The sequence below is a fragment of the Catharus ustulatus genome, chromosome 12, assembly GCF_009819885.2.
Source record: "Catharus ustulatus isolate bCatUst1 chromosome 12, bCatUst1.pri.v2, whole genome shotgun sequence".
NCBI lineage: Eukaryota > Metazoa > Chordata > Aves > Passeriformes > Turdidae > Catharus > Catharus ustulatus.
In genome coordinates, this window is record NC_046232.1 from 14,994,850 (window position 1) to 15,019,674 (window position 24,825).

General features: G+C 47.3%; 1 protein-coding gene across 4 annotated transcripts in view; it reads left to right on the plus strand.

Annotated features, from left to right (window-relative positions):
- Positions 1–290: 290 nt before the first annotated feature.
- SV2B (synaptic vesicle glycoprotein 2B) overlaps positions 291–24,825 on the plus strand; it is a 66,158-nt gene continuing 41,623 nt past the window's right edge. Inside the window, exons 1-2 of one of the 4 annotated variants that reach the window (XM_033070578.1) lie at positions 291–555; positions 6,099–6,282. The gene's annotated coding sequence lies outside the window, so the exon portion shown is untranslated. Of the gene's footprint in view, positions 556–578; positions 695–6,098; positions 6,283–18,310; positions 18,335–24,825 lie in introns of those variants that run through there. The other 3 variants (XM_033070576.1, XM_033070579.2, XM_033070577.2) reach the window with 3 other exon arrangements.

The window sequence follows — 24,825 nt, forward strand, 5'->3', positions numbered from 1 at the left end:
TTTGTCTGAAACATGCCCCTTCCTTAGCCATCCCATGGAGAGGGGTCTCAAATGTAGCAATGGTTTAATATATGAAGTGGAGAGATGAAGGATGCCCAGTCATGCTGGGATTCCCCTCTGCTTTCAGCAAGAAACATTCCTGTATGTCAGCAATTACAAAAAAACAAAAAACAAAAAAAGAAAGAAAGAAAGAAAGAAAGAAAAAAAATCGCTCATGTAATGAAGAACTCTGCTAGAGAGCTGCAACACTTAGACTCTGGGTTGGATTTTATTACCGTGATGAAATTACACAAGCATTGCCTCTCTCTCCCTGCCTGCTGTGCAGCTTCTCGCTCTCTGCGCTCCTCGGCTCCCTCCGCAGCCGGGCTGGGGGCGGCAGGGAAGCAGGCAGGACACGCCGGGCTCCCTCCCAGCGCTGGGGTTCCTGGGCTGGGATCCCCGGGGCTGCATCATTGGCATGCGGCTCCTGGCAGGACTGCATCAGTGCTAGAGGAGATGCGAGCGCAGAGCCGCGCTGCGCCGCACCCCCGCACCTCCCCAGCCACCTCTGCCAAGGTAAGAACCAGCGCTGCCTGTGCCCCAGGAACACGGGGGACAGCTGGCAGCCCGGGGGGCACCGCTGCCGGGGAGGGAAGGGAAACTCAAACAAAAGATGCCGCTGGAAAGGAGGATGCGCAAGGGCGCAGCGCCGGCGGTGAGTTGGGATGGATCGGTGGGAGCTGTAGGGGCTGGGGCAGTGCAGTGGGGTTGGAGGGGTCAGGGCATTCATTGTGAGCAATTGGGACCAGCCCCGATGTGCTGGGAGCACGGCAGCTGCTGAGCTGTGGAGTTGGAACTTGGGCTGGAGCAGTTTGGACCAGAGCGCTCCTGGTGCGTGTTCCGGGAAAAGAGAAGGGGATGGCTGGGACAGGGCTGTCTGTCCGCAGGGATAAGAGAAGGGGTTTGCTGGGGCAGGGCTGTCGTTCCCGCAGGGATAAGGAGAAGGGGATTGCTGGGACAGGGCTGTCGTGTCCGCAGGGAGAAGGAGAAGGAGAAGGAGAAGGAGAAGGAGAAGGAGAAGGAGAAGGAGAAGGAGAAGGAGAAGGGGATTGCTGGGACAGGGACTCTCCTGTCCGCAGGGAGAAGGAAAAGAAGGGAGTTTGCTGGGGACAGGGCTGTCCTGTCCGCAGGAATAAGGAGATGGGTTTTGCTGGGACAGGGCTGTCCTGTCCGCAGGAATAAGGAGAAGGGGATTGCTGGGACATGGCTGTGGTGTCCGCAGGAATAAGGAGAAGGGGATTGCTGGGACAGGGCTGTCGTTCCCGCAGGAATAAGGAGAAGGGGATTGCTGGGGCAGGGCTGTCGTTCCCGCAGGGATAAGGAGAAGGGGATTGCTGGGGCAGGGACTGTGGCAGAGGTGGTGGCAGCCCAGGGCTGTGCTGGTGTGCGGTGCCTGTGCGCACCAACCCGAGCTGTCCGACACCCACTGCCCTCCCCTCACCATCCTCCCCACGAGAGCTCAGCTGCAGCTCAAGATGAACACTGCAGTTCGTCTCCCTTCTTAGGAAGGGTTAAACGAAGCCACAATGAGGTGGGACTGGCGGGGCTGGCTCTCTGGAGGGGCTGTGCAGGGGTGCAGGTGCTGTGTGCCAAGCTCCCGTGCATGTGTGCATGCCCACAGCACATCGTGTAACACATCTGGGCACACATCTCTGCAGGGATTGTTTGGATTTTGGAGGACAAGTGTTGTTCAAGGGAAAATTTTATTACATGTGTCAAACTGCAGCAATACGATCCATGACACCAAGATCCCATTAAAAATAATGGGTAAAAAGTGGCCCTGCAAGGATATTACCTGTCAGGGATGACCTCATGTTGAGAAAAAAAGGGAAATAGTAACAGCCTGATGGTGATAATGTTCAGGGGAGGAGCATGCAGTGCTCCATGTGTGCAGAGGGGGATCCCTGGCTGTGTTCAGGTTGGACACTTGTAAGCACCCACTAGAGCTTATGGGGGACTCCTGCCATGAGGGGTCAGAGTAGAAGCTTCTGGTAGGCTGAGAGAAAGTCATGTGTCATGAAAATTGCTGTTTCATGTCTCCTCTGTGTCCCTGGTGTTATCACCTGGGGGAAGGGAGAGGAAAAGGGTTAATTCTCTGGAATTTACTTAGATACTGAACTATCAGTGATGCACTGCTCATCCCAGGCACTGAGCCCAATGACTGCTGCTCATTTGGGAATACACCTTAGTGCCTCTGCCCTAAATGACACGGGGCCCTAACACTTCCTGCAGTGGGATGTCCATGGTCAGACTCCTGCAGGACCACCTGGAGGAAGGAGTGGGAGCAGAGGCAGCATGCATGGCTTCTTCTGATTCTTCATCACAATAGAAAAGCCCTCTTGCATCAGAAAGAGGAGGGGAGGATCTCCCTTCACTGTAAGAGAGCTACCACAGGTAGCAGCACCTACACTAGGGCCCTGGGTCTCAAGAGGACCAAGAGGTCCTAATTAACTCCTGCTTCTCCTCCTCATGGCCCTGCTGTGAAAAGCATGTCCACCACTGTTAGATGAACTCAGCCGGAGATGAGATCTGCAAGGATCTGCTAGGCTTTCCTAGCACAGCTTTGCAGTTGTGTAATGTGGGTGCTGGGGAACCCTTTGGAGCATCAAAGCCAGACCCAGAAAACAACTGATAGGAGCTTTCCACTTCAGCTTGCCAGATTCTGAGAGCTCTATCCACAAAGCAGCTTTTTGCATCTATTTATGTTCTGGAACATCTTTAAATGAAAGTCTCTGGTATCTGACAACTTCTGATTGGAGGAGCTGAGCTGGAGGTGGAAGCCCACTCAGGTTCTGAGGCAACCTCCAACCTGCAAGCTCAGAGCTAGATGTTTCCCTAAAGTCAGCCTTGCACCTTGCAGATGATTTCTGCCAATCTGGCTGTGTGCCTGCAGGCAAGGTGTGGGCCCCAGCTTCCGACAGCACGGTCAAAGTGTGAAAAATTCTGTGAGGAGAGGAAGAGCACATGGGCTGGTACTTAGTACAGGAGGTACAAGAGTCTAGTTTAGCCTGTAGCTGCAGGAAAAGGCAGGATGCTAAAGATGCATCCCTTTCATGCTCTGAAAGCACTGCTTTGGTGAAATGAAGTATGAGAGACGAAAAAGGCAAGAAAATTTCCCGTGATCCATGGTGATGCTGTCCCACCTGTACAACACACTGTTGGGCAAAACCTGCTGAGACAGGTCTGGTTTTGAGGCTCATCCTGCAACTGCCACAGCTCCCTTCCTTGCCTGAGCCAAATGACAGCCCCTGGGTCCTGCCACCTCCCCTCAGAGCTCTTGTGGGTGGCCTCTTCCTGGCCAACAAGTCCCAGGGTTGATAACAGTCCTGCTGGGGAAGCCAAGCCTTGAAAATCCTCTTCCTGCATCGTCAAGCTGGCAAATTGATTTTCCAGATCATGAGCTGAACCTCTGAAATTGTTCTCTTCTGAAGAGATTATGGAATTACTCCTGTGCTAATGAATGCTTTAATGTTACGGTGACTAAAGTCCCATAAGGACTTTAACTGCCAAACAAAAAAAAAAAAAAAAGGCATTGTAGGAAAGGGGAGCCTGTGGTGACTGTGTCAGACCTCATTTCACCATCTGGGGAAGAGGAGAGGAAGAAAACGAGAGATGGGTGAGGAGACACACTCAGGAAAATGAGAGAGAAAATGAGGAGAGAGGTGAGGCTTGCTGTGGTCTCCCAGGAAGCTGCTGAATCCATCAGGAATCCCTCCTGCAGCTCTCCAGTCTATCCCTCCATCTCTGAATGCAAGCAGGAAAGGCAGCATGTTAACTGTTCCCTTTCCACCAACTCTGGCAACAGGGATAACCCAGCTCCTGGTGACCCAGGGTGGGCAGCAGAGCCCGGGTCCTGGGGCAGGCTGTTATAATTCCCATGGGAGTATCCAGGTGTAGCACTTCCCTCTGCCCTCCTGATGCACTGCTGCCAGGTTCTGATGGCACCATGGCACTGGTTTCCAAATATACAGTAAGGAAGTATGACACCCCCCACCGAGGAGTTTGCCATCTATTAGGGAGAGAATGTGATTCTGGGGATGAGTCTGCATTGATCCTGCTGGTGTTCACAGAACACAGTCTCACCTGTGCTTTACACACCCTGGCTTTATTGCACTGCAGTTCCATGGGTTAGAACCAGGCTGTCCCAGATCTGAGCAAGAGCTGGGTTAACCCCTAAGATGGGATGGGGAAGCAGTGCAGAGAAAACGCCTCCATGCCACAGGAGCTGCAATGCAAGGGGATGGCTGCATTATATTTAGGTTAAGGGCTCTGCACAGAATGGGTAATCCTCTTTTCATGAATTATCCAGGGGATTAGACAGCTTTAAACTCCCCCAGGCCTCCCCGGCTGCAGCCAGGCAGGTTGGGAGCCAGGGGGGCAATGGCTGGAGGGAAGGAGAAGCCAGCAGGTTGTTGATGACTCATTTGGCTGCTGCCAGCCTTGCCAAGCACTCCAAGAGGTCACCAGGGGCCCAGACGCAGAGTGACACAGGAGTGACGTGCAAGGCGAAAGGGAACATCCCAATTAGGAAAGAACATGGAGCTTTATAAATAATTGCAGAGACGAGGAGTGTGGCAGCAGGTAGGAGGAGGGACAAGGGACCCGAGGCAGCAGTTTTCCAAAGTGTAATAGCCTTGCTAGACTTTTCCAAGCTGTTTCTCTAACCAGAAGCAGGGATGCTTTTGGAACTGCAGCTGATCCATGCGAGGAGATGCTCCAAAGCCACCTGCTTGGGCTGGCTCTGCAAATGTGATTCTGGGGATGCAAGTCAGGTTCCTCTATTTGGAGTGCGAATGGATCACTGTCAGTACTCCATTAAAATCTTGAAGGGAAGCCAACAGCACAGCTCAGGGACAGTGAGGGGGTGGGGAAGAATGGGATGCAAGCAGGGAAGCAGGCTAGATTGCACCAAAACCTGAATATTTCACTCCATTATGGAGCAAGCGCCCATAGCAGATTTCTGTTCTTTACCTAATGCACAGCTGCTAGAAAGAAAGGAGTCCTGTCCCTAATCTCACCATTCATGCTACAGAAGAGATATTCTTGACCCTCTACATGTGGATCTTGGGACAAAGCTTTGGTGGGGAGATGATTGAGAAAGGCTCATCTGTGCATGCTGGGCTATGGATGACATCCAGCTCTGCAAGGATGACCAGGGGGCTCTTCCTCCTTGTGCCAAAGGCAGTGGAAAAAGCCAGCAGGGAGGATCAGCCTGAGAAACAGGAACAGAGTCCTTGTGTCCTAGCTGATTTTCTGTCCATGGGTTTGTTTTGTAGCCACCTTGTCCTGGAGATACAACCCCCTGGACCTGTGAACCCTCACAGTACAGCTCTTATTGACCAGACTCAGCCTCCTCCTTTATCTGGACTGTGTAAATTCAGGTTTATTCATGGGGAAGTTGAGTGCACCAAGACACTTTATTTCCCCTGCACTTAAATCAATTTATTCTACTCTCTGCTGCTTATCCTACATAAGCTAAATCAGGATTTTGACCCTGTGTTTTCCCCTGCCCAGAACTGGGACAAATTGAAAGCCTTGTTTTGCTGTTCAGCATTCCGCCTTTTACTCATATAATCTAGAGGATGCTGTTTAAACAATGTCAGGGGAGTCTGAGTTGAAGAGGGAATAAAAGAACAGTGTCTCAACTCTCTGCTAGGATGGGGAATTCTGTGGCTGGCCCCGCAGCTCCTGCCTTGCCCAGACACACAGACAGAGTCTGTATCAACCGTGGCTTGTTTCTGCCTGTGAAGGCAGAGCTGGAAATCACCAGAGAAAGCCTGGGTGGAAGAGGGAAAGCAAAGAAGGGGAAGACCATGGAAAGTCTTTGCCTTTAATGTGAGCTAATGCCTTTCCTCTCTGCGTTGAACATCCTCAATTTCCTGTTTAACTTAAAGTCAACACATCTGTCATGTTAGCATCTCCCGCTGCCTGGTTTCCCCAAGCCACCCCCTCCCATCTGCTCTGCTCCTGCCTCCAGCCTCCCTGCACTCCCATTGCTCCGTGGCTGGGGGTGTGTGCGTGTGGTGGTGTTTTCTGCTGGCTGATGGACTTTTCCATAGCTCTGCTTCAGTACCTGGATGTGGTGGCAGCGGGATGATCGGCTTGGCTTGCAGAGCATTTACTTCTAATCTCCGGCTTGTGACATCCTAGCAGAAAGGGGCAACCCTTTCAGGAGCAGCTCCACGGGCTAGGAAGAGGGGGAATGGCTGGTGAACGGCTGTGATGAGAGATTTCCTAGTTCTGGTAAGCAATGATGCTTTTCTCTTTGGTCCCTTTCTGGACAATCAGTCCAGATGCAAAAGCAATAGGGCTTAACGGGGTAGAAAAGCAAAAGGAGGGAGCTGAGAAAGACAGGGGAAAAAATCTCAGCAAAACTCATTTGGTTTGTAGTGAAGCCTTTCCAGGGGTCAGTGCTCATCAAAGCAATTTAATTACTGTTAAGTGAGAGGCTGGGAATCAAGCAGATCAATGTGTGTGCCTGGGCAGTTCTCACTCACAGGCAGATCAATTGCCCTTTATCTTTTTTCCTTTGTGATTTCCAGTTTGGTCTGATATTTCCCATGTAGTCCTATGTGAGCTCCTACCTGAATGCTGCTTTTTCTGCCCTGTCCTTGTTACTGCAGGAGCTGTGGGAAGTCATTCATAAATTCCTGTCCCTGAGCTGATGCATAAAGCCTCCCAACTTTTCTGGCTGATAAACTATCTCCATCCTGAAGTCTAACTGCATTTTTCACTGAAACCAGTCCCCTAGGTTCTGCCAGTAGCTGTTATAGAGAGAGAGGTGCAGATAAAAATGTTTGGAAGGAAGAGGGTCTCATTGGACACTCTTTTGGGACCATGAGCTGTCTGATGTCCTGGACATGGGATTACTCCAAATGAGAGGTTTGCAAGTCAGTGTCTCACAGGATTCTCAAAATACGTGTCCTGCATCTCAGTTGAGAGACAGCAGAGCTCTTATACCAGGGATGAATTTAGGGCCCTTGTTTAAAGAGGATCAGGGAATAATAAACCTAAGAGCAGCCTTTGCAATCTGGCTGTATTGAATCTGTAAAGGTCTGTACATAACAAAAAACAAGGGAGAAATGTAGTGGGGGAGCTTTGGCAATTTTTCTAACAGGTTCAAAGATATATGACTTTCTTGACAGACCTGTGTTTTATCAAAAAATTGGTGCAGAATTTGGTTTGGGGATATCAAAACATTTTCTTTTTCTAGATTTACTTATGACAAGCAGAATGAAAACTAGTTCTGGAGAACATTTCAGAGATGACTTGTTTATAAAAATACTCCTCTCATGATGTATTCAGGCAGAAACCTCCACTTGCTAAAATCTCACACATTTCCTACTCTTTGATGTTAGATACTGTGACACAGAGAGTAGAGCACTTTGGGGTTTATGATTATTTTAGAGAAACCTAGACGTTTCAAGCACCAGTTATATTAAATCTAAAGAAAAAGATCCTCCTCTCTCCAGCAGCAGGTTCTGACTGCTTTTGTTTCAAGCGTGTTTCAGGGGGACAATCTTTTGGCCAAATCTGTGTGGTAAACAGGGGTGAAGAGAACATGAGGAACTGGAAGGGGCTTTGTGTGACTAAACCCCAGCACAAGGCAAGATTTCTTGTCTTTGGGGGGCTGGTAATGTGAGGAAATCATCTCAGAGAGGACAGCCTTTGTGTCCTTTCACCAAAACACCATGGTTTGTTTCAAAAGGTTGAAAATCCTTCATTCCACGTTTCCTGCGATATTGCTTTTGGGCACCAGAAATGCCTATAAATTATTTTTCTTGTTGAATTATCTTCTAAAACCTGCAGTAATGTTGATGCCAGAGTATCTCTGCTGTCAGTTTGAAGCTGTGTGCACTTGTCCCACATCCAGTCTGAGATGCTGGCCAATGGTGCTGTGCTTTCCTGTCCCTCTGCAGTGCTGCCTGGCACAGTTAATTTCCCCTGTTTAATTAATGGCTCTGTAATATTTATAAAGAGAAAAACCTCATACCCATCTGTGATAATTTTGGTGCTTCTGCCAAGATAAATTCTAGGGCCAAATGAACATTACAGTATGCTGGATATAGAGATGTTTATAATGTCACAAATTTCCTGAGCCATCCCGATTCAATAATGGGGAAGTGAAGGACTGATCCTAAAGTCTTTGTCTCTGGATAGAAACAGAATTGAATGTGCTAGAGAATTAATGAATGCTATTACTTTAATTGAATTTTAGTCCTTTCCTATGGACATTTGGGTTATAAAGGATGGATTTCCCTTGTGGAAAAAAAATCCATTTGTTGAGGGCAGGGAGTCATATGGGGTCTTAAATGAAGAATATTCCAGATCATTCCTGTGATGGCACTTGGCATCAGTCATCATCTCTTCAAGACAGGGCAATCAAGAAGATGGAAGATGAAACCTTTCCTTGCCAGGGAGACTTCCACATTATTTGATTGAAATTGAAATCCTGTCACCTCATGCTTGCCTCTCCAGATTTTTTTCCCACATCTGCTGAATTACCACCAGCTATTTGAGTTTCAAATGAGGGTTTCCTCCTGCACACCCCATCTGCTCAGCCTGTTTGCTCTTCCCATGCAGTCACGACTTAGTGATCAGGGTATGGCAGAGGAAACTCGATGGTATTGGGGGAGAAGGAAGGTGAGATTGATTGAGGTGGCCTGGCAGATTCCCTTGGCTGTGCTGAATTTGAAAGAGGAGCTGGGTTAAAACTGATGGAAGAACCTCTTATGAATGAGATTTTAGTCAGAGAACGGGAGCTGGGGAGCTCAGGCCACTTGGAGGATAATTCTTCTCTTTTTCTAGTACTGTCCCAGGGAATCTTTACAAAGAGATGTCAGAGAGTCTCCAGTATCTAAGGTGACATGGCTCACCTGGGCATGTTCTTGACTGCCCTAATACCAGGGAGGGAGAAGAAATTACAGATTTTCTTGCTTGGAGGTGGTTGAAATGTGAGAGCACTGTAAGTATTCTAATGTCCCTCAAAGTTAGAGGGGCTACAGATTTTCAGAGATGTGTCAAATCTGGAGATATCTACAGCTAGAGAGGGATGTGACAGATCTATAAAAGAGACAGACAGTAGGGCTGCTGACTTACTTCCTCAAATCCAAGACCCAGGCAACATCAAATTGACAGGTACAGCCCCAAGATGCCTGCTGGCATGAGGACTGTCAGGTCTGATGCTGAGCAGGCTCCTCCAGGAGATGCTGCAGGACTGTGAGGGCTCAGTTCTCACTGATTCAGTGTTTCCAATCAAACTCAGTGTTTTGCTGTGCTTCACAGCAGCTCCTGTAGAAGATGAGTTTGCAGGAAGCTGGAATTCAGCAGCACCCTACTGGGTGATGGATGGATTTGTTCAAGCCCTGGTTCCCAGCACAGCAGGTTCCTCCTTGGCCTCCCACCCTCCAGGCTGGGAGGAAGAGGCATGGTGTTCTCTGAGCAGCTCTGCAACATGGAGACTTTCCCAGTCCTGGGCTGGAGATAATCCCTGTGGTGTTCTGTAAAATGTGAGAGGGTGAGCAGATCCCTGCAGGATATTTTTGACCCTGGGGAAAGTGCTCTGGGAGCCAATCTGCTTGTGCACATGATATGCTTCCCACCCCTCCTGCTCTGCAGTGCTGAGTGAAGACAGATCCTGTGCCAGGACACAAGTGGTGTCTTGGGGATTGCTCCCACTGTGTCCCTCCTGGCAGCAGGGAAAAACCTGCCTCCTCCAAGGGACACTTCTCTTGCCCTTTGTGGCAGGTGGCCAGGCTGCTGCAGATTAACTGCTGTAATTATTGCAGCTTACAGGTTCCTGACCTCCTGAACTCATATCCAAGCCGTTCTCAGGCATGCAGGACTCTCTTGGTGTCTCCTCTACGCCTTGACACTCAGAGGAGATCCCCATGGATGAGGTGGAGGTGACTTTGAGGATGTTGCATCCTTCAAGTAGTGATGGTTCTCCCTCAGGGCCAGCTACACTCTGTTCTGCAGCTCCTGAGTCACACTCCCCAGGGGAGTAGCACATCTGGGGAATCAGGCTAGAGGCAGATTAGATTTGATGCCTCCAAGGGGATGACTGGGGGTTTGGAGGACAAGAATGGAAGTATGCAAAATTCTTCTCCAGCTGTACTTGGCACAGAGGGTGTGTTGCACTGGACACTCCTACTGATGGATAAAAGTTCTTTTAGATTTGCAAACTATCCTGGGGGGTGGATCCTGATGTTATTCTCAGGGCTGTAAATCCAGTAAAATAAGTAAAATTTCTCTGGACTTACACCAGAATAAGAAATAGATGGACCACTATGAGAGATATGACACCTCATAATGCAATAAAACAAAAAGTGATAAATTCTGCTCTGCACACAAAGTCCAGGGCTCTCTCTGACCTGACAGATGGGGAGTAGGAGAAGAGGAGGTGATTTGTGGTTTAGGGCCACAAGAGGTATGGGCTTTTTACAAAATGGCAACTGGTTCTCAGACGCTTTCAGCGCACTACAAAGGAGGAAATCTGACCCAAATTCCTCTCATCTGCTTCCACTGGAAGTGAGAGTGGGAGCCAGTGGGACCAGCCATTTCTTGAGGGGGTTCATTTGTCCTTCTATGCCCCTAAACCAATGCACTTGCAGCCCAGTGCACTTCAGATGTTTCATCAGGACTGTTTCATTGCGGCAATCTAGTGTGCATTAATTATAAGTATGTGTAAATGAGGTGTTAAATGATTTATATGCAGACCCAGATTGAGAAATCCCAGTGGTTTCTTCTCCTGATGTGTAGCTGCTGTTGAAAAAGTCCGACTTCCTGGCATTGAGGAGAAGATGAGGAGTGTTCACTTGCAATTCAGACCCAAAATTGCTGGGCTTGGTGCAGGCTGAGCCTCCCTGAGCCAAGGCAGGCTGTGACCAGCACGACAGGAGCAGGGAGCCCATCTCCATGACAAATCCTGCTGTCACCACTGCCAGTCCCTGCCCTCAGGTCTGTGGTGATGCTCTGATGCTGGGACACCCTTGGGAAGATGGGGAATGCCTTTTGCATTCTCAGAGCCATAGGATGGGAATTAAGAGCAGAGTAATTAATTTTGTACTTATTATTTATCACCAATTGGATATGCGTTTGGTGCTTTTTTTCTTTTTCTTCTTCTTTTAGGTAAAGGTGTTTAGGATTGGTTGTTAGTATCTATTTTATAATTCTAGCAAGAGAGGATCTTTTGTTCTTAGGAACTAAGACACTGAAAGCATCAGAGATGCTTCCTGTGCTGCAGCTGTGCCTGGATTAGTGCCTGGGGGTGCAGGGCAGCACGTTCACCTCCAGCCCAGGGTGTCCAGCAGCAGGGGAGGGACAAACCAGAGCCTGGCTGGGTTCTGGGGATATTGCAGAGATCAGTTTCCTCTGGTGGGAAACATTCATAGACCATTTCTGACCAAAAACATTTGTTGCTTTGACATGATTTTGGAAAGTCACTTTGGGGTCTCTCCTTCAGCTTTATTTCCAAGCTACCCTCCTTCAGCATGGTGGCTCCCAACAGTGTGTGCTGAATGGTGCAGAGCTAACCCATGACAGATGATGTCCTTTCAGCTCCTGTAATCCCTCTGACACACACAGGACAGGCACTAAGGGAATGAGGACAGATTAGGAACAGCCTAATTTTGCCCCCACACACCCCCTGCAAACTCTGCAAAGGCTTGTCTGTAGCCAAATCTTACACCCTGCCTGCTCTAAAACCAGAAAGGAATGGGAGGGAGCTCAAGTCCTGCTGACTCACAATTACAGGGTGCTGAGCACAGCAATTTCCCATCCATCAGTAGGAAAGGAAGGAAGATTTACACCTGGGAAGCGTCAGGGAATTTGGAAGGGAGGAATGAAAAATAAGGTGCTCCAAAGCCATGCTGTTTGAAAGCTGTCACAGCTAAAACATCAGGCTGAAACAGGGCTTCCATTTGGTTTTCTGCAGAGAAAATTTGTAGAGGAGGCAAGTTCTCAGGATGGAGAGAGGCTTGGTGAGGATGAGAGCCCTCATCCCCCCTCTCCCACCCTGTGCCAGGCAGCTGCTGCTGGTCCCTGCTGTTCCAGGCCACGCAGCTGATTAAATATTGAAAGGGTTTTGTTGCTGTTGCTTGAAAAGCTTCTGTCTGGAGGAAAATGAAGTTATGTGAGGACAAGGTTTGTGCTGGTGAAATTAGTCTCTGTTTGAATACATCTGACCGTACCATACAAACAGACCCAAAACAGCTTTGTGGGTTTCAGTGGAAAGGAACCATCAGGACGTGGGTTTGGCTTCCTCATTTTCAGAGGCAAGGTGTGGGAGTGCTCAGGGAGGTGGGGATTGCAGGTGGGGGTCAGGCTGAGCTGTCAGAGACCTTGTGGCATTCAGAGGCTGTTGCAGGTGCTCAAAGGCTGGGTGTGATGGGAGCCAACACCTGAGGTCTGTGTGTTCACACAGCAGCTCCCACACACCCTCAAAACCCTGGCAGAGACAGTGAGGGATGGAGGTGCAGGCAGAGAGGGTAGGGGGAAAGGATTTGTGATGAGTTATAGGATAAAGGCAGAGACAGGAGGAGAGCTGGGATTAGAGGTAGGGGCCAAAAGTGTGAGAGATTGAGAGGGCTGATCTGTGGGGCTGTGACTGTAGGGAATGGCACAGCAGCCCAGCTTGGCCTGAGACATTTAGTCACTTTATGCTGTCAGAAAAGGCACGTTGGAGCAGGAAAAGAAAGCTCCCTTCATTGTCTGAGTGTCCAAAACAAGCACACAAATCTGTCCTGTGACCAAAGGAAATCTTTGGAAAAATATCTCTGATCTCATTAGTGGTAATTTCACAATTATAAGCCGCACCATTTTGACTAAAATTTTGGTCCAAACCCAAAGTGCGGCTTATAATCAGGTGCGGCTTATATACGGACAAAGAACGAAAAGTTGCTGTTTTAGTTTGGAGGACAGGTGTCTGCTGAGAAAGGCAGGAGCTTCTCTTTGAAATGGAGAATGTAAACCCCCTCTCTCCAAATTATTATAATTTGGAAATCAAGGGGCTTTCAGGTAAAAATATGGGAATTAGGAATAACAGTTCTTTTCTAGGGAAATTAAAATAGAAATACAGTACTACAAAGAAACAAACCCCAAACCCTGACACAGTCAGAGTACAACCTGACACCCCATCAGGCAGGGTGTTGGCAGCAGTCCCATTCCATGGTGGCTGCATCCTCCTGCAGTGACAGATGTGGCTCAGTTGGAGCAGTGCTCCTGTACAAGGGGCAGTTTCCCTCTGGAGCTCCAGTGGGGATGTGGAGAAATCCGGTTTTCCTCTGGAGTCCAGTGGAGAAAGGGGCTCCCTTAGTGTCCCAAAACCTCTGTTTTTATCTTGGTAAGAAATGTTGGGCTCTTCCCCCTGGCTGGAGCAACTTCCAATGGGATGCAGTAATTTTATCAGTCCCACAGTGGGACTCAATGGCCATGAGCAGAAAATGACTGGCTAGGGGAAGAATGGGGTGTGAAAAGATAAAGAACAATGCCCTGCCTGGTTTCAATGGATGGCCCATTAGCAGATTATCTGCCATTGAGATAAGGATCACTGTCCCCACCCTCAACAGATGGTGATAGAACAGATACCTTTTATCACACTCTGTATTGTAATGTGCAGCTTATAATCAGGTGTGGCTTATGTATGGACAAAGAATGAAAACTTGCTGCACCCATAAGTGCAGCTTATACTCAGTGCGGCTTATAATTGTGAAATTACTGTAAGTATAAACAGAGAAAAGATATCAACTTGATTAAAATGCTGCTGTAATCTGCAGAGATGCAGGATAATCTGTCCTGAAAGCACCAGGCCACCCAGCAGGCAGGGAGGCTGTCCAGCCTGGAGGAACAGCACAGGATGGGTGAAGAGTTCCTCTGGGTCATGTAGAGGTTCAGACAGAGGAAGGAGAGACAGGATTTCCATCCTTCCTGCAAGGGCAATTTAGTCCTTGCATTGGACTGCATTTATTTTAATACATCATCATTGAGAATTGGTTTCTGGTTGTTTTATCTGTAAATTAAGTAAAATTTTATCATAATTTTATTAAATATTTCTAGAATTTGATGGTTGCATCCTATGGAAGAGAAGTCTGTAGAAATGCCTGTGAGTAAAGATGCAAGCAAAGCCTGAGTGAACTGGCCAAGATTTACTACACAAAACAAGGCATTTAGCAGCTATTTTTTTTCCCCCAATGGTAAGGAAAAAAGGGATCATATTTATCTTCCTTCTCAGACCAAGGTGATATATCCACAGCAGAATCTGTGTTTTCATTATTCTTTCATATTTCTTTCAATTCTTTTCTAATTGAAACTTGATTTCAAAAATTACATGAGTCTGTTCAGTTTATGGGAGTCATTAAGCAATTTGTAAGTGGTTTTTTAGTGTTTCATGACAGTTGTTAATTGCATTTGATTAGAAGAACATAGTCACAGCAGGGCTGATGGATGTATTCTCGTCTGAGCAAATCTGGATTAATCTATAGCCCCAAGGTTGTGGTCCATAACAAAACTGAAATAAAAAATCAAGACTCCTGTTAAAATGGGATGTGGGTTCATGGTGAAAATAATTTGCTATTGTTTTGGCATATTTTTCATTCTTTCAGAGCATCTAGTGTAGCTCTTCAATTTCAGTTATTTTTCCATAATTATAAGAAAAGTTTTTGCACTGTGACATATTCCATCTGGAAGATTTCCAAAAGAAAATATTCCTTTTGACATTTAAAAATCAAATTCTGAAACAGTTTTTAATTCCTACTGGATTTAGATAAAGCCGTTTGATTAAAAAACCATGCAGAATTTCCATCTCCCAACAGTGTACTGAAAAATGCAAGACCTCATTGTAATTATTTAATTAACTATTGTCGAGAGGGTTTTTCCCTCCTATGTGCTCTGAAATAATACCACGATTTTGGCAGGCTTACAGCATCTGAGCCCACGTGGCTCAGCAGAAATGCACAGAAGTGAGGAAATGAAGTTTGTTACATCTGTGCTACACAGCTTTTCCCTCCAATGGGAAGGAATGCCCAGCCTGCCAACCCCACAAATTGGAATTAGACCCCCCAGGTAAATAGGTCAGCTCAGGCCCTCCCCAGGGGTCCTGATCTCCTGCACATCTTCCTGAATGAGAGGGTTTTCCCCTTGAGATGCTTTGGGAAGGCAGCTGTGGGGTGGGGGCTCAGGGCTCCATCACATCTGAATTACAGGAGACAATCTTTATCTTTTTCCAGTTAATAAGAGTAGCTCTTGTTCAGTTTCTTCCTTTAATCCCTCTGTTCTATCAGTGTAAAGTGTGTGGGAGGCACTCTCTGTGCAGGGATCTCCCCTGGATGGGAAAAGCTCTTTGGCTGCAGGAGTGGTGGTGCAGGGCTTGGGGGGATCCACCCACAGAGACCTAGAAACACCCAGAAACAGCCACAGATATCCACAAACAAAACCAGCAGCTCCTGCCCTGCCTTTACTGCAGGTGGGAGGTGGCAGCTGCTGCATCCCTGCCCTGTGGGGTGCTGGGGATAATGGAGCTGCTTCCCTGATTAACTCTGGCAGCGGCTGCTGAGTTAATTAGTGGGCAGATATAGGATACCAGGCATTACTAATTTGTCCACAGATGCAGCTTGGAGCTGAGTGGGTTTGGGGTGAATTTCATCCCTGCTGTTAGCAAAACTAATTTTTAATATTTGTTTCAAAATGCTTGAGCAGGAGATGCTCTGCTGTTTCTGTGAGATTCCACCATGAGGTTCAATCTATGTGAGATTTCAGTCCAGAATCTTATTACATGGCTTTATTTCACGTCCTCATGCTTGCTCAGGTCTGGACTTGTGCCTTGCCCTTGACAGGCATGGTCATTCAGGTTTCATATTCTCACTAGGAAGGGGAATCTTTCTTGCTCCAAGTGAGGGAGATCCAGTTCAGCATGACAGGCTCCTGAGAGGAGCCTAGAAATAATTTATTTACTGTGGTTACAGAAGCAGCAGCTTGTTCTGGGCAGTCATGTGTGGTTAAAACACATAAAGGCAGAGATCTCCCAGGATCCAGCTGATATAGAAAGGACAGGCAGGAGCCTCAATCAAAGCCTTTAGTGATTTCACAGGGAGCAGCCACGAACTCAGGGCATCCCAGTGGGAATTCCTGTCCTTGCAGCTGGAGAAGAGCTGTTACCAAATGTTCATTAGGACAGTAACCACTGCCCTTGGCTTGTGGCCATGGCATGATCTGTGCATCAGCAGCTCCATTTCCTGCCAGTTCCAGGTGGGCAGATGTTTTCTTTGGGAGTGTTACGGAGACTGTAAGTGTTTGGATTGGGGTAATGTGCCCGTGCTGCCTCTGCTTTCATCAGATGCCTCCTCTATAGGATATCAGAGATAGCATCTTCTGAGTGGGTGATGGAAAACAGGTGGAGTAAAAGGGGACAAAGTTTGAAAATGGGGTTACCTGATAGTTACTATTCAGTTACTCATCACAGAGGAGGGGTTTTCTTTCTTTTTTCCTCAGCAATTGCTGAGTCAAATCAGTGTGTGCATGTCACACTTTACCAAACCAGCCTGCCCTGCATCCTCATGCAGAGCATTTCTTGCTTGAAGATGGGAGTCAATTACTGTGCATGTATTTACCCAGCCCGAGGAGCCTGCCAGGCTCCCATCTATATTTCATCAACCTCAACCCTCCCTGAGGCTTGCAGCACTTTGCTCTGCCTGCAGTGAAGGGCTCCTCCACTGCAAAAGCAGCAATGACTCAAGAGAAACACACAGACAGATGAAGTTCCCTGGATTTAACATCTCCTGGCAGCCTTGGCCTTATCCCCTTAATGCTGGGTGGCATTTGGATGCTCTTTTCAGCAGCCAGGTACCAGCTGATGTTTAATCTACCTGCCACTGTAGATGTACAGAACAAGCTGCTCCTCACACCCTGTGCAAGCTGGAAGCCAACAGCAGCACTGACCCCCTCCTACCATGCTGTGGTGTCTTTTCCATCTTTAATTCATACAAGAGTTAAAGCAAGGTCTCTAAAAACTTCTGTCTCAGTGGTACAGTCAGGGCAGGTTCACACTTACAGGTGACTGCCAGCAGTTTGATTTTCAGCAGCCCCACTGATGAGGTTTCTCTCTATTCCCTCAAGATGCTGTCCTTCAGCCCCAGAATTGTTGCTGTCAGGAAGCTTTGCCTAAACTTCAGCATCAGTTTGGATTTCAGGCTTTTGCATCTGCAGCAAATGTCCCAACAGAGCTGGGTCCAGCTTTATAATGCCCAGTGAAGCCAATAGTTCATGGAAAAGAAAAACTCCCTGTCTCTCTTTGAAGAACATGTTCCTTCCCTCTGGTCAAAGAATGCTCATCCAAAATTTTTATTCTCAAAAGAAAAGGGATTTGTTCTGGACAAATTAGAAATATTTGAGAAGTAAATGTTTCCCTTTGTCCATTTACACTGAAAATTACTGAACCCACTGCAGAACTGTGAATCGGGGAAAACCAGCCAAATTTTCATGAAGAATACTACTTATGTAAAGAAAAAGCATTGAAAATGCATGATTAGCACCTCTTTTTCATAGAAAACCAATCTATTTTTTGATGCTTTTTCCTGCTATATCAGCCTGATGAAACAAACAAGCAAGAAGTAGAAAACAGACTGATTTTTGGTTTAATCTTCAAAATTATTCCCCCTATTTCTAGTAGATTCCCCATTTTCTGAGCTCTTAGTCAGAATCATTTGAAAGAAACAATGTCTGCTCCTTTCAGCAGGGCTGTATTTTCAGAAGAGATGCAGAAAAAGAGAGGTAAGGTGGTTTTTCTTCAAGTAATATGTGGGCTTTCCAGTAGTGATCCCATTTTTTAATTATTTTGATTTTACCTTAGGATTGAAATACAGTGGGTCTTGATGGTATTTGAACCCAAGTGTAATTTCTTTACATTGCTTTTATCGTGGAAAGAATAAATGGCACATTAGAGTTAAATATTCAGCCACTGATAGTGCAGCTCACTTTTCTTGCAGCTGGGATCAAGCCAAAAGGAATAATTGTGTGTATCTATGCAATGCATATCTCTGAAATCTCCAGCTCACATTTCTCTGGGATCCCAACGCAGGTGATTTTATGACAGTTAATACCTGCTGTAATTAGAAACCTAATTAAATATCCTCTGATCTTACCCTTCTCAGAGTCAAACAGCTCAGGGGGCTGCTTCAGATTCTCCAACTCTGTCTCCTACAGCAAAGCATGGTGGTTTTTAGCACCCTTTGAATATAGACACTGCTCATCAGCATCCCAGAGCTCAGGGGTGAATAGACCAGCAGGGGAGCCAGTGTCGCTGGTGAGTTCCTAAAATGTGTATGGGGAGTGTTAGAACAACAAATCCCACAGAGTGGCTGAGCTAGAGAGGAGCCAGGGAGGGCAGAAAGCTGCAGAGCTCAGCAGGGCAAGTCAGCAGTGCCTGTGCCATCTGTGGCAGCACAGCAGGGATTTGTCAGGTGAGGGTGGAAGGAGCTGGGCTGGGGCAGGGGCTGAGGGTGTTATTTCTTTACAATTGCAGAAGGATCAGCAGCTTTGCCCTCACTTGGCAGCCAGGGTTACTGTACCAGAAGCAATCAGCCCTGCCCATGAGCCAAGGGTGTCATGCTCAGGGGAACCCCTTGCTGCAGAGAGCACAGGCAGCTTCTCTCCTGCAAATGGCCAGAAATGGGAGAAGTAGAAAGAAAAGTCAGGCAGAACTTCCCTGCCTGTACCAGGGCTCTGTGAGCTCAGAGAGGTGGGTGCCCTACAGGAGCAGAGCAGGGGCTGCTGGTTTGTGGGAACAGCACTGAGGCAGCCTTGGGGTTATGTGGCAAATATCAGGGATGAACCTGGGTTCACAAAGCCCTGCTACGTTTGCAATCCTCTGCAGTGAGTGGCACCACTGTGCTGTCACCCAGCTCTGACCACAGGGGTGTTCCCCCACAATTTGCAACGTTCAGACACAGCAACAGATTGGGAACCCTCAGGAAGAGACATTTTCTTTGTTTTCAACAAGGGAGGAGAGTGATTTCGAAACAATTAGGGGGAGTTATTTCCCAGAGAAAATCCCACTCATCTCACAGTGAATTCCCAAGGTACATTGCTCACAGACAGCAAACTTCTGCAATGTTCTCAATTCTGCATCAAACTCTGGTACCCTAAAATCAGGCTCCATGCAGCTGGTGTTGAACAGACCTCCTGTAGAACCTTGGAAGGAAAGCCCAGATGAGGACAGCTGCACAGGGGACACTTAGGAAGAAATTAAAGCTGTCACCTACACTCTGCAGAGGACAGACAGACCTTTTAGACACCAAATTTTATGAGATAAAGTCTCACTAAAAATTAAAAATCCATGAGGGACCCAATGCTCCACCTGGAGGCTGTTGTACCTGGCTCAGATTAGTTTGGAGGTATAGTGTGGCTCTTTATTGCTCTTTAATTGTGCAAAAAAAAAGGCTTTACCTGGATCCTACAGGTGTGAGCAGCCCTGAACAGCAGCACATGGCCATGGGAAGCAGTGAGCAGGGTATATCCATGTGTCACAGCTGTGGGAGGTGGCCCATGACTGCTTCCACTAAAGGCCATGGGCCAGTCCTGGAGAAAAGTCTGGGCACCAGCACCTCAAAGTTTGGAGGTCTGGACGGGACCCAGCCCCAGCCAGGGGTTTTTGGTAACTATGGAAGCTGCCACTATGTCCAGCTCTCAGCTTCTCTACAGGGAATTGAGAAATTTGTTTTATTTGGAAATAACAGACCCTTCCTAGCAGACCAGTTTTACAGCCCATCTCATCCCAACCCAGCAGTAAACTCATTTACTGGGGAAAAGAGGCAGGTGGTGCTTGGCCCTCTTCCAGCACAGAGCTTAAAGCACAACAGGCACGTCCATGCCTTCAGCTCCCAGCTCTGGATCTCTTTGAGGTTTTCACGTGTGCAGGGGCTGTAGAGACTCAGCACTGTCCTCATTCCATATTCATTACCTGGATTCCTCATATCTGCGCCTCGCTGGAAAAGCTGACGAGGGAATTCAGTGCTCAGACAAAGCAGCAACTCCACAGCCCTGAAAACCAACCTTGTCTGCAGCACAAACACACCAGTTTTACCAAGCAACAGCATTTTGGATGCCCTTGTCCAGCAGAGATGCAACATTATCTACCTCTGTTCCCAAGAATCTCAAAGCATATTTGGAAGGTAGAAAACACTCAATTCCATTCCCAAAATGGAAAATAGAGATGGCAGTCACACAGAGCCCTAAAAATATTCTGTTTCAGAGAACAAACTTTCTATGTAAAACGTCCAAAACTGATATGTTAATCATGGGTCCATGATGGTCTCCTACCATCACTTCCCTGCAGGGTTCTCATGCGAGCAGGAGGAGGACTGCTCATCTCTTGCCCCTCCTGCCTGCCTTGGTACTGTGGGTTTCTGTGCTCTGGGTGCTTAGTGCTGGGCAACCAGAAAGATTTTGCAGCCACCAGACTTTGTATTCATCATCAAAGTGCCATCAGAAAGCAGCTTTTTGCCTATCTAGTCTGGGATAGCTGAAAGGCTTGATATCCCCCTGCCTTCTGTTGGCTGTTCCCTGGCTCCCTGACAAGGAAGTGTGAGGTTACACTTTGATAAATAACTTCTGATCATCACCTCCTTGCCACTTTCTTCACCTGGGATATTCTATCCTTTTCCCCTGAAGAGGCACTAACATGATCTGCCTTGAAGTATTTGTTATCCCCTTGAAATTTGCCAGCTAATCCCCCCAGGCCTGTCATCTGGAGGACACCTGCTCTCACACTCCACTTCTTCCTGCCTTCTCCCATACATCATCCAGCATTCCTGCTTCTAGCAAAAGTCTTGCATTTATTTTGTCTTTATTCCAGGTGTGATAGACTGTAATTCTCTCTTCCCTGTGGGGAGCAGAAGCCATTTGCTGAGATATCACTTTATCTTCTGGTGTCTTTTCTGTGTCAGTAGTTCCAGGGTAGCAGGTGAAGGGAAAAACATTCCACAGCTTTCCTGTTACTGCTGCCCAGGACTGACAGCCTGGGAAATATCTAGCTTGGGATGCCCTCTCTGACAGTTGGCACCAGCAAATACATCCAAGAAAACTTCTGGGTGGATTCTTACAGATCAGCCTACACCAGAGTGAAGTTCTTTTGGTATTTGCCTCATGTCTTGAAGAACTTAGTTCTCCCAGTAGAAAAAAAAATGTTGTAGAAAAAGAAACTCAGATGAAACCAACCTTCTTTCCCTCAAATAAATCCAATCCCTGCTTTTTAATGCTGCCAAGACCTTGCCTTTTATTCCACAGGTTAGTGTGCAAATAGGAATTTCCTTTTCTTCCCCATTGCAGGAGATATTTTCCCTCTTCCAAAACATGCTTGGGAGCAGAGCCCACACAGAGGGTAGGGAAGGCAGACACTGCACAGAGGTCTCTCAGAAGCTGCTGCCTTGTTGTGCCTTCCCTTCCACCCAGCACAGGTCTTGTGTGTGTGCTGGTCTGGCAGCCACTTGGCCACCAGACCCATCTGGCAGTGAGGGACTTCAGCCAGTCCTGACAAGGAGCCTTGCAGGAGAGTTGCCAGCTGACTTGGGGCTGCAGGGAGGAGTGAAAACAGAGCTCAGAGCTGGGGCACAGGACACGATCCTGCTGGGGAGGAGCAGCATCAGCAGTAGGAGAAAGTGTGACAACACATTTCAGGCTGCAGGTGCTGCCAAATTCAGGAGCTCTCCTGGGAAAGCAGGGCTGGAGGAAAGCCCTGATCCCTGATCCCCTGCATCTGCTCAGCAGAGCCCAGCTGGAGGAACACTGCTGTGGGGAGGGCTGGCAATAGGGGGGCACTTGAAGCCCAAATCCTGGCAGCCAGTCCCTGACATGAATTTCAAGAGCAGCTCTCCTGGAGCTCTGGGCTATCAAAATGACCATCAAAAGAAGAGGCAGCCAAAACAACCCTGAGGATGTGAGCTGGAAGCTGGGTGATTACACACTGACAGATGAAATCCTCAGATGGGGCCAAATGCAGCTGTCCACCTCAGTCCCTCAACCCCTGAACACCTGAACAGCTGAGCATGAAGAGCTGAGCTCCAGCTGAGGTGTGGAGAGGGCTGAGGCTGCCTGGACACCAAACAAGACTTTGCAGGCAAGTGGAGACCAGCTAATATGTGCATGGGACACGTCCCAGACTCAGCAGGAAGGCAGATGGTGAAGGTCCTTGTTGCTTAAATTTTGCTGAAAGCTGTATTCCTCCACTAAACTCACTTCCAGGGTGTCCACAGCTGGCATTTCTGCTGTACAGCTCCTCCAGGTCAAAGAGTCTGGGTTTTGGGAGCAGGTACAGGGATGCCCCTCACTTCATTTTCTGCAGGAAGGAGCACACATGGATCAGGGACAATGGGAACAGGTCAAAAAGATACCTGTCCCCCTCCTCTGAAAGCCAGAACATCTCCTTTGCATGGGGATGCTCGAGTTTCAGGATCTCTCTCAGCTGCCTTCTCATTTTTAGGGAGTCTGATGACTCTTAGAGTCCTTGCATGCCTTCTTTGGCTAGGGCTGAAATGAGAAGAACAGAAGGAGAGCTATGAAATGTGCTGGAAATACTGATTCTGATCACAAACAGCACATTCACAGGAGTTTCTGTCCGTGTGAGCATAATTTCAACATCACATTGATCTTGGCAAGGACAATCTGAAGTCAGAAAGGAACTTTTGAGCTCTTCACCAATGGTTACAACATTCTCTTTTCAGTTATGTCTGTTTTCCCCACACAAACTCTGACAGGTAGAGAAAACAAATTATTACAGCTATTTTGCAGACAAAGAACTAAACCTAAGAGTAACTAAGTGGCTTGCTTTAAGTTAATTGTGCCATTTGTGGCATTAGAGAAAACTACAGAGTTCTTGATGTTGCCAAAGTCTCTAAGCCATCTCTCCTCTAATCAAACCTGTCTGAGTCCTAACAAACGTCTGCACAAGCATGTATTTTTAAAATCTTTTTTTTACTCTTTTCATATAGAGAAATTCCAGGTAAAACATAAGCAGAAGTTGCCTGAATTCAACTCTCCTGGCATAAATTCCCCTGCTGGCAGTCTGATTTTAACTCCCATCTGTACTGTCGCGTCCCTACCCACAGGCATGAGTCACAGTGAGCAATAAATAACAGCTAAATCCTTCTTCTGCCTCGGCAGGTGATGCTGAGGATTTTCTCTCTGCATACACACGGGGTGTATTGCTACAGCCTGATGATTTACTGTGGCTGTTAATTTGGGGAGATGAGGCTTTTCCATCGTTGATGTCCAACCTGAATGCAGGCATTTATTCTGTGTGTTTGGGAAGCAAATGCAGAACCTTCTCACTGCTATGAAGTGCTGAGCCTAATTGGTTTGGGTTTTTTTCTTTCATTTTTCTTCTTTTCACTGGCTCAAGGTAACATTAGTTTCCAAGACTGATACTGTCATGCCTTTTTCTCTCCCTGCTTTCTGACCTTCACCATCCCCTGTCCTGCCTCCTTTCCTATATCTCACGCTCTGCTGTTGCTTTCTCTCATTCTTTGGCTCCTGCAGTATCTCCTCCTTGTTTCAGTTTTTTCATCCTTTCCTTCTCTATTCCACAGAGGCACAAACCTCATTTCAGAAGACTGTGAGACAGCAAATGCCCCATGGCACAGCTGAAAGCCACATGACTTTGGGTTGTCAGAATATTGGCTGAGTTTAAGGCTCTGTGTAAATGAGCTCCTCTTGCAAAGACCTATCCTAAAGGCTCCTGCAGGAACAAGAAAGGCTTAGGAAAAACCTTTACCAGGCAACCCAGCTTTCCAAAATGTTAAGGGGCTCATTACACGTGCTCAAATTGTCCATTATCCTCTTCTGCAGGTGCAAAAATACTTCTGAGTTCTCTTTTGAGTCAAAATTCTTCATGAGTATAAAAACAGAAGTATAAATGTAGAGTTGCTATACATAAAGTTGCTGGTAAGTTGATACCAACATATTCCAGATCCTATGGCAATTTTTAATGACTTTTTTCAAGACTGGTTTCAAAAGTAGGTTCTTCATAGAACTGAGAATCTGAGATATTCAAGGTACAGCTCAGACAGGCTTTGCAAATTGCCACTTACAGAAGAAGACATCACTCTGTGAGCATATTTTGTTTGTGATACATGTGGGGCACCTAGTGAATTTGATAGCCAGATAATGGAATCTTTTAAATGATCATTTATGGTACAAGGTTCAGGCTTCCCAGTAGTGTTTCATATTAAAACAAAAAAAGGTTAAACTAATCAAAATGCCATGAACAGTATTTTTCCTGCCACTTAACCTTGAAAGGAGTGTCTTTAAATTTGCTTCTGCTTGCACTTGTATTTCTCCACAGGCAAGGTGCATAATGAACAGTGCATTTGCAATTTTTAAAGCCCTTGAGGCCACAGTACAACTGTTTTGGAGGTCTTATGCAGAAAAGAAAGAGGCTGGATGCAGTTTGAGAACCATCCCTTTTATCTGATCTCATGATAACTTTAGCCTTGATCATTGGGCAGCCCCGAAGGGAAGCTCAGGGATCAGGCCTATTAAAGGCCTGATGGAAGCAGAAGGTTGGCTGTGTCTGTGACAGGCTGTGGGGGATTTCTGGGAACGAGTGAGAATTCTGGCATGGCCACTGCATTTGTACACTCCACTGGAGCTGGTGAGCAGCTGCCTCGGGATGCCTGAGCATCCTGGGCTGGGAAAGAGCTGTTCCTGATGGCAGGGGGGTTTCCAGCCTGTGGAAATGTCTCTGCTAGAGCTCTTCCTCAACACACTCCAACACCACGGAAAACAGGAGATAACAACTCT